At 34.2% G+C, this 15283-nt stretch overlaps 1 pseudogene; it reads left to right on the top strand.

Annotated features, from left to right (window-relative positions):
• The first annotated feature begins 656 nt into the window (after positions 1 to 656).
• Positions 657 to 1501, top strand: LOC119518071 (annotated as a pseudogene).
• The last annotated feature ends 13782 nt before the right edge of the window (positions 1502 to 15283 follow it).

The following is a 15283-nucleotide window of genomic DNA, read 5'->3' as shown; positions in this document are numbered from 1 at the left end:
CAGAAAATAAAAATTTGTTGGCTAACATCTTGATGTTGTAGATTAGTGAGTATTAAATATAATAATTACCAAACTGTGGATGGTAATGGGGAAACTTTGAAAAAGAATGTCCAGCTTCAGTGGCTTATGCATTCAGTTAAGGAGATGAGACAGGCACATAAAAAGAAAACAAAAATGCAGAACCTTTATTCCCTTGTGACAAATGAAAGGAAAAACAGAGTTCTAATTGAATATATGGTGAGAAGCATTACAAGTCTGTATAAATGAAGAGCAAAAATTTAACAAAAGTTTCAAGGATGCATTTCGGATCATGATTCCATATTTGACTGGAAAAAGAGCTCAATTGCATGCCGTGTGTCACACTGTAAATTGAATTAAAATACATGATGGTTGGTATGATAAGAATGCAAATCTACTATTATAAACAAACTATATGTACATTTAATTGATTGAATTGATTTTATCTACAGATGAGTTCACTGCTCCTGGTTTCACATCAAATCTCCCAGAATCAATGAAACCATGTGTCAGAGAGAAATCGTAAGTTCAGTACTAATGTCCCAATAGAATTACAAAAGAGGAAGAAAACGCAGCCAAAAAGTGTAAATGCATAGATAGAAAACAAATTGAAAATTACAGAAGCGAATCTCACTACAATGATGGATTTTTTTTTTTCTGACATACTTAAATTCAACTGGTTTCTTTTTGGAGTTTTCTTGGTCATCTATATATTTATCCTGATGGACAATAGTATCACAATTCTAACAACAAGAATAGATCCCACACTTCAGATCCCAATGTATTTTTTGCTTCCTAGAAAACTGTTATGTGTCTGTCATTCTTCCTAGACTGCTCATCACTCTTGGGACACAGAGAAGAAGAATTTCTTTAATTGCCTATTTCTACACAAATGTGCTTCATCCTTATGTTGGGGGCCACAGAGTGCTTCCTCCTGGCAGTGATGGCCTATGACCACTACGTGCTCATTTGTAACCCACTGCACTAGTCTCCAGTCATGAGCCAAAAGATGTGTATCCAACTTGTGGCTGGCTCTTGGATCACCGGAATTTCAGTCCAGACAGGGCACACATGACAGATATTCTCTCCATTCTTTTGTGGGTCTAACCTTATCAATAACTTCTTCTGTGACATCCCCCTAATACTCAAGATGGCCTGTGAATCTTTGAGAATGAAATGTTGGTCTACATAGTTGCTGGGTTGTTTGTCACAGTTCCAATTCTATTAATACTTTTCTCTTACACCAAAATCATATGCACAATTCTTAAATTACCTTCAGCCACAAATTGGGCCAAAGCCTTCTCCACCTGCTCAAATCATCTTATGATTGTCGTGTTATTCTGTGGATCAGAAATGATCCAAGATCAGAAACTCATCAGGAAATGACAAAATGCTTTCTCTTTTCTATATTATTGTGGCTCCCCTGCTTAATCCTCTCATGTACAGTCTAAGGAACATGGATGTCATAATGGTTCTGAGATAAATTCTGCATAAAAAATGTCATTTATTAAAGAATGAATTACATTTACATTTATAAGAGATGCTTTCTCATATATTTGTAATGACATTTCAACAGATATTTCCCTTTAATTGTACTTGTTGCCTAACAATATTATTTCCAGTGTATGGAATTTAATACTGAGAGACTTTCGTATGTTGTTATCCAAATTGTACATGTATCAGCAAATGGCAAATCATTCCATTAATAATTCAATAATTTTATTGTTCAATGTCCCCTCTCAATGAACACTTTTTGATAATGGCTGATGTAATATAGTCAGTTGTAATGTATACTCTATTATATCATTTATTGTAAATTATATCATTGATTTGCACAGAGTTGTAACAGTCATTTTAAAAATGAGGTTGTCAAATGTGCATTAAATAAAAACATACATGCAGTTTTGCCCAGAAATGACTCTCCAGAGAAACCAGTCATTGGAGAAAAAAAAGGACCTATCAGTGAGGATATAATTTTATAAAGATGATCGTACATCAATAGAACTGAATATTCAGTATGGTTATATGTACATCAGAGTCAAAATTTTGGCTTAATACAATACTGTGAATTGATCAAAGTAATATTATCATTTAAAATATATGCATATAATTAGAAGAGGCATGGGAATATTCACTATATATATATATATTCCTGGAGATAATAAAAGGAAGAGGAATCTTAAGAGAGAAGGAAAAAAGTTAACGTATAGTTAGGTATCTGCTATAAAAAGATATCATGCACATATCGTATACACAATTTACAAATACATACACATTGAAATTATGAATGTAAATATAATCATCAAACTTTAACTGTGGCTATTGCAGTTAATTTTTCAATGATTTTTATTTTGCTTTTCTGATTTTTTGGTGTTTACTACAATGAACCCATAGTCTCCATGTAATCAAAACATAATAAATCTTTATTCATTATGGATAAGGAAAAGGATAGTAGTTAGTTGCATGTATTTTTCTCAATTTTAATTGATAGAATTAATTTTATCCTTTTTTACTATTCCATGATACCTAATGAATCCTTCTTGTATGAAGGAACAGATCTCTAAGAGTCCATGACCTGCTATGAGGAAATACAGATGGAAAATAACATCGTGAAGCATGTACCTGCTTTTAAGGCTTTTTCCCAAAAATGAAGCAAATCAGAGTTGCTCACATTATGTTGACATAGCTAACTCCAAGTGCATAGGGAATTGTATTACTTTGCTACTCAGGACAATAGAGCCAGAATATGTATTCACCATCCTGATGGCAAAATCAAGAAGAAATTAACTATCATGCCCAATTGCAAAGCAAGGCAGGAATACACCATTAAGAATATGAGAGAATGCACACATCAAAAACAGAAACACAAAAAAAAACACAAAACAAGATAATGGAAATGATTAGAGACAGGGAAATTTTTTAAAAACTTACACAAGCATAATAAAAAAAATAATCCCAGAGAAATTTTCAGGGAGAAATTGGGTCACTCTTGAAGCTATTAAATGTTCAATGGTGTGAGAGAGAAACTGAGAAGTCCTATAATTCTCAATGTCCTAGCTGTTTCATATAGAAAAAAGATGGTTGTTAGGAAAGAGATACTAACAAGGGGTAAAATAATATTTTAAAAATATTAATCACTTGTTACAGCCCAAGAGGGCCATGCCAGTCCAAAGGCCAAAGAAGACAATGAGCATTTTCTGATACATGAACTTCTATTCAGGGCTTACTTACAGGGTGAGAAGTTGTGGAGAGATCGTGGCGGCTCTCTCAGGCCAGGCAGGTATCACGTTCACAGAGAAGATGACTGAGCGACGCAAACATGACAGAAAGCCTTTTATAAGGGTTTAAGACAAAGGCCTTCCTAAGGGTGGGGGAGCCTAGATGCAGGAACAGGTCACTCTGACCTGGGGGGTGGTCAGGAAGGACTAGAATAACACTTGAACAATTACATTTTGCTCTTTTTGTGAGACTAAGAGCCTCTCACTTCCTGCCTGCTTGCATAAAGTTACATTTTAAAGTCAATTTACCCTTTTTGTCTTTACTGGCTTAGAAAGACAATAGGTTAAACCTTTAGCTGACTCCGTCATGCAGACTGCTGTGCACCAAAGTTCTGTAGGCCTGTTTTGCTCAGGCCATGGGTTGCCACATCACTGTAAGTGATATGAACTAGTTTAACTGTTTTTGCAGGCAAAAGCAAATGAGAACTGTGTTCTTAAAGTATATGATTGTTTTGATAGATAATAATGTCCCCCACTGTGATGATTTGATGCTGTATGTACCCCAGAAAAGGTCATGTTCTTAAATTTATTCCATTTCTTTGGGGGTAGATTCTTTGTAAATAGGATCTTTTGATGAGTAGGATATCTTTTTTTAACATATAAAACACTATGTTTTATTAAAAATACATACACCATACAAAAATAAAACCTTCATGGCAAATTGAAGAAGCAAGTAAAATTATGGCTCTGATCACTGGAAAATAACTCACTTTGAAAAATGTACATATACTACAATGGTTGTGTAACTGAAAAGAAGTGTCTAAAAGAACAGACATTAAGCTGATAATATTGGCTTAACCCTATGAAGTGATAGGAATTGAAGAAGTGGCAGGGGAGACTGACTTCATCAGTAGTGTTAGTATTTTTATAACCTAAATGTATTCATGAAATACCTGTGCAATGAAAAATATTTAAAGATGAATTTAATACATTTCAAGGAAAAGACAAATGTGGTTGCATTCTATAAATACAGATATTTAAGAATGTAGATTCATATGACTTCAAACATTTCTCCCACAACAGGATAATTAACTATAAGCCCTTTCTCATGGAATAGAATAGAGACATATAGATTATGTTCTTTGGTAAATAATAAGTATTAATTATGATCATGCACACATCAATTATAAAACAAATTAATTTGTTAGGAAGAAGAAAACATTTATCTAGGGTATGCTGTGTGCCAGAGCTCAGCTGAGTGCATTACTAACCTATTGAATCCTCACAACAACCTTGAATGGTTGATATTATCACCATCCATTTTATAAATAAGGAAACTAATATCAGAATAAGTAATTTGTTCAAGATTACATAGAAAAGAAGCAATAAAGCTGGGATTACTTTTCAGATCTAACTCCAAAATCTGCTGACTTTCTACTGGGCAATGTTGCTGTCACAAAATAAGCCTGTACTCTCAACCATGAATTGAGAATGGATTCAGGAAGCAATTGGCTGAATATAGAAGTGTTATATTAAAATACAAAAGGATGAAAGGAAGAAGGAAGATCAGGGTCAGCAACCTCATTGGTAGAGTCCAAAAATACACAACAGCAGTAACAATTTGGGATGATTTAATCAAATAGTCCTGTACTGTTAAGGAAGATACAAAATGTAATTCCTTTACTTAAAATTACAAAGAGATAAATTCCAAAAGTCATTTTGATAGCTTTCCCAGATATTTAATAAGCATTAATTTGGGGAAGTTCTTCTTTAAGTTTAATCTAACACTTACAATTATGCAGACTTGGCTTTCAGTAGGAACAGGAGAAAGGTCAGTCATTGTATACTTACATGCAATCTATATATAAAGATCGTAAAACTGTTAAGTAACCTGCAATTATATCTGAAGTCTTAGATATTGTTACTTTTTAGTCTTGGCTTTCAACAGGAATAGGAGAAAAGTCAACCATTATATACTTACACACAAACAATATATAAATATTGTAAAACTATTAAGTGACCTGCAGTTATATCTGAAATCTTAGACATTGTCACTTTTTTGTTTCTATTGAAAATTAAAGAAGTTCAAAAAACCTAAGATGGACACACTATCTTATGCCATACCCAAAATTAACTCAAAATGTATTAATGACCCAAATACAAGAGCCAAAACTAAAAAAAAAAAAAAAAAAAAAAAAACCCTAGAAGAAAACATAAGGGAAAATCATCAAGACTTTGGGATTTGGAATGGATTCCTAGATACAACACTAAAGGCATGAGCAACAACATCCAAAAAACAAAAACAAAAACAAAAAACCCAGACAAACTGAACCTCATCGAAATTAAAACTTTTGTGCATCAAGGGACATCATCAAGGAAAAAAAAAAAAAAAAAGAAACCCTACATAATGGGAGAAAATACCAAGAAAACATACATCTGGCAAGGGCCCAACATCCAGAATATACAAAGAACCCCTACAACTCAATAACAAAAAGACAAAACCCCAACCAAGAAAAGGGCAAAGGACCTGAAGAGACACATCTCCAAAAGAGACATACAAATGGCCAACAGCACACGAAAAGATGCTCAACACCACCAGCCACCAGGGAAATGCAAACCAAAACCCAAAACCACAGGGAGAAAGTACTTCACATCCATTAGGATGGCCTTAATTCAAAAACAGAAGATAAATGCTGGCGAGATGGTAGAGAAATTGGAATGTTTCTACACTGCCGGTTGAAATGCAAAATGGTGCAGCCCCTGTGGAAAACAACATATAGTTCCTCAGAAAGTCAAACAGAATTACCAGATGACCCAGCAAACCCACTCCCATTCACATCTGAAAACACTGAAAGCAGGGACTTAAAGTGATACTTCTAACAAATGTCTGTTCATGTCCTAACCCTCCAGTTCCTCCAAGTATAGTAATGGGATTGCTGCATAACATTGCAGCTCTATACCCAGCTTCCTGAGGAACCACCACACTGCCCCTGAGAATGGCTGCACCATTCCACATTCCCACCAACAGTGAACAAGTGTGCCTCTTTCCCACATCTTCTCCAGTACTTGTAATTTTCTGCCTGTTTGATAAAGGCCATTGTAGTAGATGTGAGATGACACCACAGTGTGGCCCTGATCTGCATCTTCCCAATAGACAGTGAAGCGGAGCACCCCTTCATACGCTCCAGAGACACTTGTATTTCCCCTCCAGAAAAGTGTTCGTCCATATCCTCTGCCCATTCCTCAATTGGATTGTCATTCTTCCCATTGCTGACTATATATAGGATGTCTCCATACACTCTGGAGATCAACCCCTCATTTGAATCATGGCCTTCAAATATTGTCTCCCATTGCATGGGTGTCCCTTTTACTTCTCTGACAAAGTCCTTTTGAGGCACAAAAGTGTTCAGTCCTGAGCAGATCCCATCCATCCACTTCCTTCATTGCTCATTCTGGGGATAAGTTCCAGGAAACCACCTCCTATCATAAGATCTTTAAGATACTTGCCTACATTTTCTTCCAAAAGTCCTATGATCCTCCCTCCAATGTTCAGATCCTTGATCCAGTTTGGGTTAACTTCTATATAAGGTGTGAGAGAGGAGTCCTCTTTCATTCTTTTGGATATAAATATCTAGTTCTCCAACCACCATTTATCAAAGAGTCTGCTCTGTCCCAGTTGTGTTGGCTTAACAACCTTATCAAAGATCAATTGTCATAGATAAGAGGATTTATTTCTGAACACTCAATTTGATTCCACTGGTAAGTGTATCTATCTTCATGCCAGTTTCATGCTTTAAAGACAGGTAATATGAGACCTCACAATTCATTCCTCTTTATCAAGATATTTTTGGCTATTCAGGGAAGCCTGCCATTCCAAATAAAATTTGTTATTGTTTTTCTTTTATTTTCTATTTCTGCGAAGTAAGTTGTTGGGATTTTTAGTTGGTATTGCACTGAATCTATAAATCAGTTTAGGTAAAATTGACATCTTAACTGTATTTAGTCTTCTAATCTGTTAACACAGTGTGTTGTTCCATTTAGCTAGGTCCTCTGTGATTTCTTGTAGCAATTTCTTGAAGATTTTTGTGTATAGGTCTTTTGTGGCCTTGGTGAAGTTTATTCCTAAATATTTGATTCTTTTTGTTTCTATTGTAAATGGAATATTTTTCTTGATTTCCTCCTCGTGCTGCTAGTTACTAGTGTATAGGAACGCTACTGATTTTTGCATGCTGAACTTGTACCCTGCCACTTAGCTGTATTCATTGATTAGCTCTAGTAGTTTTGCTGGATTTTTCAGGATTTTCTACATATAGGATCATGTGATCTGCAAACAGTGAAAGTTTTACTTCTTTATTTCTGATTTAGATGCTTTTTTTTTTCTTGCCTGATTGCTCTAGCTAGAACTTCCAGCACAATGTTGAATAACAATGGTGACAGTGGGCACCTTGTCTTGCTCCTGATGTTAGAGGGAAAGCTTTCTATCTTCACTCATAGATTATGATGTTAGCTGTGGGTTTTTCATATTTTGCCTTTATAAGATTTAGGGAGGTCCCTTCTATTCCCATCCTTTTGAGTGTTTTCATCAAGAAAGGATGTGGAATTTTGTCAAATGCCTTTTCTGCATCAATTGAGATGATCATGCGATTTTTCTGCTTTGATTTGCTGATGAGGTGTATTAAATCAATTGATCTTGTGTTGAACCACCCTTGCATAACTGGATTAAATCCCACTCAGTCTTGGTCTATAATTATTTTAATGTGCTGCTGGATTTGATTTGAGTGTATTCTGTTGAGGATTTTTGCATCTATATTCATTAAAAAGATTGGTCTATAATTTTCTTTTCTTGTATTATCTTTGCCTGGCTTTGGTATTAAGGTGATGTTGACTTCATATACTGAATTAGGTAACTTTCCCTCCTCTTCAATTTTTTGAAGAGTTTGAGCAGGATTGGTACTAACTCTTTCTTGAAGATTTGATGGAATTCACATGTGAAGCCATCTGATTCTGGATATTTATATTTTGGGAGCCTTTTGATGACTGGTTCAATCTCTTTACTTGTGATTTGTTTGCTGAGGTTGTCTATTTATTCTCAATTCAATGTCAGTTGTTCATGCTTTTCTAAGACATTTCCATTTTGTCTAAGTTGTCTAGTTTGTTAGCATATAGTTTCTCAAAGTATTCTCTATTTATCTCCTTTATTTCTGCAGAGTCAGCAGTTATGTCCCATTTCCATTTCTGATTTTATTTATTTCCTCTCTCTGTCTCTTCCTCTCTCTCTGTCTCTCTCTCATTTTTTTTTGTTAGCCTAGCTAAGGATCCTTCAGATTTATTGTTTATTGTTTTAAATTATTATTTTAAATATTTGCCTTTAATTCATGTAAAAGAGAAAATACATATATTTTCACTGTATTTTACAATTACCTACTTGAAAAGATTTACCAGGGATCCATTTTTTAAAAAGTCAATTATTTTATGATACAAAAGACTTTCAGCTTGAAGGATTTTAACTATTAATCCTCCTATGTAGGGCTTCTAACAACAAATACTCTCAACAATTGTTAATCTAAGAACGGCTTTATTTTGTCTTCTTTATTTTTGTTTGTTTGTTTTGTTTTAATTCCGTTTTATTGAGATATGTTGACATACCATACAATCATCCATGGTGTACAATCAATTGTTCATAGCACCATCCTATAGTTGCCCATTCATCATTCCAATCTATTTTTGAACATTTTCCTTATATCAGAAAGAATAAAAATAAGAATAAAAAAATAAAAGTAAAAAAAAAAACCCTATTTTTCATTTAGGTTTTGTCCCCATTTTTCTACTCCTCCATCCATACACTGGATAAAACCACAATCCCAGTCACCTCTTGTAAGCTACATAGTTATACAATTATCTTCAAGAGTCAAGTCTACTGGGTTGGAGTTTGATAGTTTCAGGTGTTTACTTCTAGCTATTCCAATACATTAAAACCTAAAAAATGATGACTATACAATGAATAAGAATGCCCACCAGACTGACTTCTCGACTTCATTTGAAATTCCCCAACCACTGAAACTTTGTTTCATTTCACATCCCCCTTTTGGTCAAGAAGATGTTCTCAATCCCATGATGTAAGGTCCACCATTCATCCCTGGGAGTCATATACTGCATTGCCAGGGAGATTTACACCCCTGGGAGTCAGGTCCGATGTAAAGGAAAGGGCAGCAAGTTCACCTGCTGAGTTGGTTTAGCTAGAGAGAAAGGACCACATTTGAGCAACATAGAGGCACTCTGGGGGAGACTCTCAGGCACAGTTATAAGCAGGTTTAGCCTCTCCTTTTCAGTAACAAGCTACATAGGGGCAAACCCCAAGACAGAGGGCTCAGCACTTTGAACAACCTGTCCTTACTGTTTGTGAGAATATCAGCAACAACCCAGGTGAGGAATTCCAACACTTCTGCATTTTCCCACAGCTCCTCAGGGGGACCTGCATATTTATTTTTATTCTCTGTCCAAATTACTTTGGGATATGCCATTATTTCACACTAACCTATACAAACCCACCAGATTTCACTTCCTATTCAAAGTTCCATGTAATTATGCTGCTTGAACAAGCTGACTTTATAAGTTAAATTGTTTAGAAAATATAGATCCTGCACCAAATAAACATCTGTTGCCTTGGTCTCACACTGAAGTTGAAGTTTTAAAAGACAATCAGTATTGTCCTTTACCCTTTGGCCTGATTTGCTCTAGTCCTAACCAGATCTGCTTTATTCATATCTCTAATTGAAGTCTGGACTCTTTTTCAGCCTTTTAAGCAGTTGCCGTATGTGCTAACACTGACATTAATATCTGCCAAGCTCTAGCTCTGAATCTCAGGTGTCATGTATATACCAAAAATTCCAGAGACCGACCAGGTTATACACAAAGGGATCAGCATCTCAGAATTTGGAGGCAGTATTCACAATTTGCAACAGGTAGAGGTGGTGTAAGGGTATGTAGACTGAGGAACAGAATGGTGAACTGTGGTATATGCATACAATGGAATATTGAACAACTGCGAGAAGGAGTGATGCCGTGAAACCCACAATGAGGTGAATGAATCCTGCAGACAGCATTTTGAGTGAATTACACCAGAAACAAAAAGGCAAACATTATAATGCCTCACCAATATGGACTATCTACTATGTGTTAACTCAGAATTGAATCTTAGAGCACAGCTTATCACAGGAACACTTACTGTAATGGTCCCTAGATTTAAGTCCTAACAGCCTTATAAGGAAAAAGTCTGGGGATGAGCCAGAGAACATAAGTTATGTAACCTGGAAAAGAAAAGAGAAGACATATCCATGTGATGCAAGACAGAGACACAAGCCAAGGAAACCCAAGGTTTGCCAGCATCCGGAGCCAGGATGTTACAGATCTTGGGAGCAAAGCATTGCCTTGCCCTTGATTTTGAGCTTCTCCTAGCCTGAAAACCATGACCCAATTTCCATTTTTTTAGCCAGTACTTTGTGTATTATTTGTCACAGCAGTCAGGAACCTAAGACTAAACAGATTGTGGTTTTAACAAATAAAGCTGAACAATTGAACAGCCATAAGCAAAAATTTAACCAAAACCTAAAACTCATGATTTATACAAAAATTAACTCAAAATTGGTCATAAATCTAAATATGTAATGTGAAGCTATATAAATTTTGAAGAAAACATAGCAGAAATCTTTTGTGAACTGGTGTTAGACAATGAGTTCTTAGATAAGTTACTGAAGGAAAAATCCACAAAAGAAAATATTGATAAAGTGGATTTATTAGAATTAAATGTTTACTCTAAGGTATTGTTAAGAAAATTCAAAACAATACACAGGAAATATTTTCACATTACACATCAAACAGAGTAAATGTGTGTAGAATATATAAAGAACTTCCAAAATTCAGCACTAAGAGAAGAAACAATCTAATTAACAAATGGACAAAAGTCTTGGATATTTCATTAAAGGTGCAGTACAGAAAGCAAATAAATACATGATAAAATGCTCACCATCATTAGCTATTATTAAAATGAATCTTAAAAACAAAATGAGATCATGCTACATAAGTATTTGATTGGGTAAATTCTTAAAAAATGACAAAATAATAATCAAAATTGGTGAATAATAATAGGATCTCTGCATAATGATAGCTTTGAATGCATGATTATTGTGTAGATCAATGTTTCTAACATATTTGCCCATCTATTTCTACATTCTTCTTTGTTCATAAATGAATTTATTTCTAATTCCTTTAGACTCAAAATATTCTCCTCTATTGTATTCTGTGAGTGCATGCGCATGTATATGGTGAATGTAGCATGTTACGGAAAAAATTCTGTTGTTTTATGATTAATAGAAGAAGAGGAGACACAGTTCGATGTAGATATTTGACTCTAAGGTGGATGCAGTGACTTCTTTGAGTTTTAAGTTTTGAGCATTCAGGCATGTTCTGTGCAGGGAAAGAACTGGACACATGCATAGTTAGATGGTCAGAAAGACATGAATGGTGGAAAAGCATTCATTTCCACTGATATTCATTATTCTCTTATTTAATGATAGAGATGATAGAGAAAGTCTTAGCTGATCACAAGGCATTGCAGCTAGAGTTAAAATTTTCTAGACTCTTCCAGTTTGATGTTGTTTTTGTGACTAAATTTAGATGATGGAGCATGCCAGGAAGTTCTGCATGATGATTCCAATTTGTACAACTAAAAAGGAATAAGTGGGTGCTTTTCATCTATCCCTCCATGTCTCCCCAAGCCCACTTTTTGTTGTCTGGGATTTGATGAGATACATCTGGTCAATTTTGATGTAAAGGTGAAAGATTCATATTGAGGATGGCATCACTGTTCCAACATTAGACCACTTTCTATTGAATTTCTCATTGCAAAGAAATTTCTACTTAAGAGACTTTACTTTTACATCTTTTATAGAACATCTTAAACTTTAATTACAAATTTCTGATGTTCTCAATGCTTATATTTCTCAATAATCACAAAAAATAAGTTATTCCAATAGCTGATCTTTACTTAGCATTGATCTGACATAGTTTAGCTAACAAGCAAAGTACTTTGTAAAAATAATCATAATTAATACATATAATACATGTATTGGTATAAAAAGTTTAAGTAACTTCTCAAATTTGCAAGAAATAGTCGGAAATATAAAAACTATTAAAAGAAAGAAAACAAAGTATGAGTTTCTGTGACTAAGAGATGTCAAATGGAGTTGGGAAGTCATTCTGGGAGGTATACTCTTATGCAGGTCTCAGCCAGATATCACAAACTGCCACAGCATGCAGAGCCCCAAGGAGCAATGTTCCTGAAAACCTTAAGGACTTCTGGACACCATAAACAAATCAGAAGATAGAGAACTATCTAACCTGAAGGACAATTGGAGTACCCCCAAATAGCCACAGCCAACAAACAACTTATCTTCTTTTCCTTTAAAACCCTTGCCTGGAATTGCCAAGGTAGGACACAATTTGGGTTGCTGCCTGAATATGTACTCCCTGATCTGCTATTCTAAGACCCCAAATAAATGACATTATTGCCTTGCAGCTTTGTTTGTTATTTCTCTGTTAACAAAACACTTGGTTTATGTTTCTCCCTGCCCCCATCTGATTTCAACAATAGAAATAACTTCAAATAATAAAAAATATTATGGGCATCTCACTGAAACAAAGGAGAAGTTGAAGAACTAGATGATGGAATGACAACAGGAAGCTGTTATATCTGCATAGAGTGTCTAATAGGCTTAGTGAATTTCAACTCCTTGTTTTTATTAACACACTATTTTTAAGATTCAAATTCTTTGGGAATAATTTGCAACTGACTTTGCCTTGAATAATTGACTCAGGGAGGAATATATCCTTCATATAAAATCCTACCACAGGTTTCCACATTTAGATTTTATTATCAATAGAAGGTTCTAAGATCTGAACAGGGGAAATATATGGGTAAACTTAGTATTAACATGTGCAGAACTTCCTTAATATGCCAATGTTCTTTCAGCTTTTACAAGAGGCAGTTATGGTAGTCTGTGAGTACCCATATTTGAAAACTGGGCCATTTAGAATCTTAATAACTCTGTTAAATGGATTAATTTATGAAATCAACATATTCTAACTAATCTTTTATCTACAAATTTAAAAGTTGCTATATTTTTTCTTAATTGTTTATCCTTGAATAATTAAGTAAAAGTTTTGAGCCCACCACCCTATACATCCCTGTGGCTTAAAATGGGGCATATTTCCTTTCTCAAGTTCTTTTGAAATTAGGACCATCTGCATTTGAATTGCACTCATTTCTCTATTCTTACAAATATTTGACACATGGAAATTCAACTGGACATATGATAAAGGATAGGAATTTTTAACATGTGATTCATAAGTCTTCCACTCATCATACTCTGCTAAAACCTAGTTCTAATTTTGCCAGGGCTTATGAGATATATCTGAAACAATACATCATGAAACTAATCTTAAATATGGTTCCAAATCTCTGTTACCAAGAGACAAGTGAAATGCACTTGAAGTTATCATCAAGAGTTACAGAAAGAAAGACTGAGAAAATACATTAGGAGAGGTATGGCCAGATATGTATTTGGTTGTTCCAAACTTCTTGAGTGGCAGGCAGAATGGTTTAGTTCCATTAGAAATTAACATGGAAAAGGAGCTGATCCCTAGGGCAGAGAAAATTTTCTGCTTAAAGAACAATATTTGTTCTTACAACAGAATATAGTTTAGAAGATGATAACACCTGTTTCAGTAAAGAAATTATCTAACATTAAAAAACTCAGTTTTTTTTCTCATTTTACCTCTGCTTTTACCTCAATTAATAAAGATAAGCATGAAATTCCCCTCAATACAAACAGGTAAGCCTAAACTATGTCTATCACCATTTTTTTCCTGTATCCTTATTTTTTAAGCATCAGCAAAGAATATTCAATTTCAGAAATTAAAAAAATAAATTCTTGATTTTTTTTTAAAAAATGTCAAACTGTTTCATATATTCCTTGCAATTTCTGACTTTCATGATTGTAAGATCAAATGAGAACAAAATGAGAAGCACTTTATAAAATAATGGGCCAATATATCCAAGATTATACCATTATCATCATCATAAGCGCTAACATTTGTAGAGTGATAACATATGTTAAGCATGGATTTAAGATATTTACATATATTAAATCTGGCGAATCTATCTCATTAAAATAAATTATACTTAACTAATTCACATGATACTGTTGTGCACTATTGCATTGGGTGTATATATTACTGCTATCAAAGAAAGTCCTGGTATATTAAAAGTACCATGATAAAAGAATCTGAAAATATTAGGTAAATATGACTTGTTTTCATTTGTCTTAGTAGAGAATTCTCCTCAAGAAAAATTTTAAAAACCTTCTCAATTGCATTTGTGAATTTGTTAATTTGCCAATTTGATTTTTACCTCCTGCCTTCAATTTGATTTTATAAACTTGCATTGAATATAAGCAATATATACATTATCATGATAGCTTCCATACTGGATAACACAATCCCTAAATCAGAGAAAATCACTATTTCACTGGGGTGACCAGAAAAATAAACATGAAGTATTTGAGCAAATAAAGGTGTCAACACATAGCTGAATTATCTAGTGATTTTCTTTCTGGGTTGTAAAAATAGTAGTTTCTAAAATTTTCTCCAGAACTCAGTGAAACAAGCTCTAAGTTTGGAGAATTTTTTTTCATGATTGTGTTTAGAAGGTGAACACAATTTGGATAGGATTAGAATAATTATATTTCTTACTTTACAAATGATTTTATTTCAAGAATCTTATTCAATAATCACACAATAATTGAGCTTACTGAAAGAACAGACAATAAAGAGGATAGCTATTCTGAGGGCAACGGTTATGTCATCAAAGGTGGGGTACTTGATACAAGCTAGTCCAGAAAGATGTGGAGAAGCTTCAACATATAATTTTCATCTTCCATGTGTTAGGCTCTAGATTGAATTACATAAATGAATAAGACATGGTTACAATT

Source organism: Choloepus didactylus, chromosome 21 (genome assembly GCF_015220235.1).
Source record: "Choloepus didactylus isolate mChoDid1 chromosome 21, mChoDid1.pri, whole genome shotgun sequence".
NCBI lineage: Eukaryota > Metazoa > Chordata > Mammalia > Pilosa > Megalonychidae > Choloepus > Choloepus didactylus.
The sequence above is the reverse complement of the archived record's forward strand: the minus strand, read 5'-3'. Positions and strand labels throughout refer to the sequence as shown.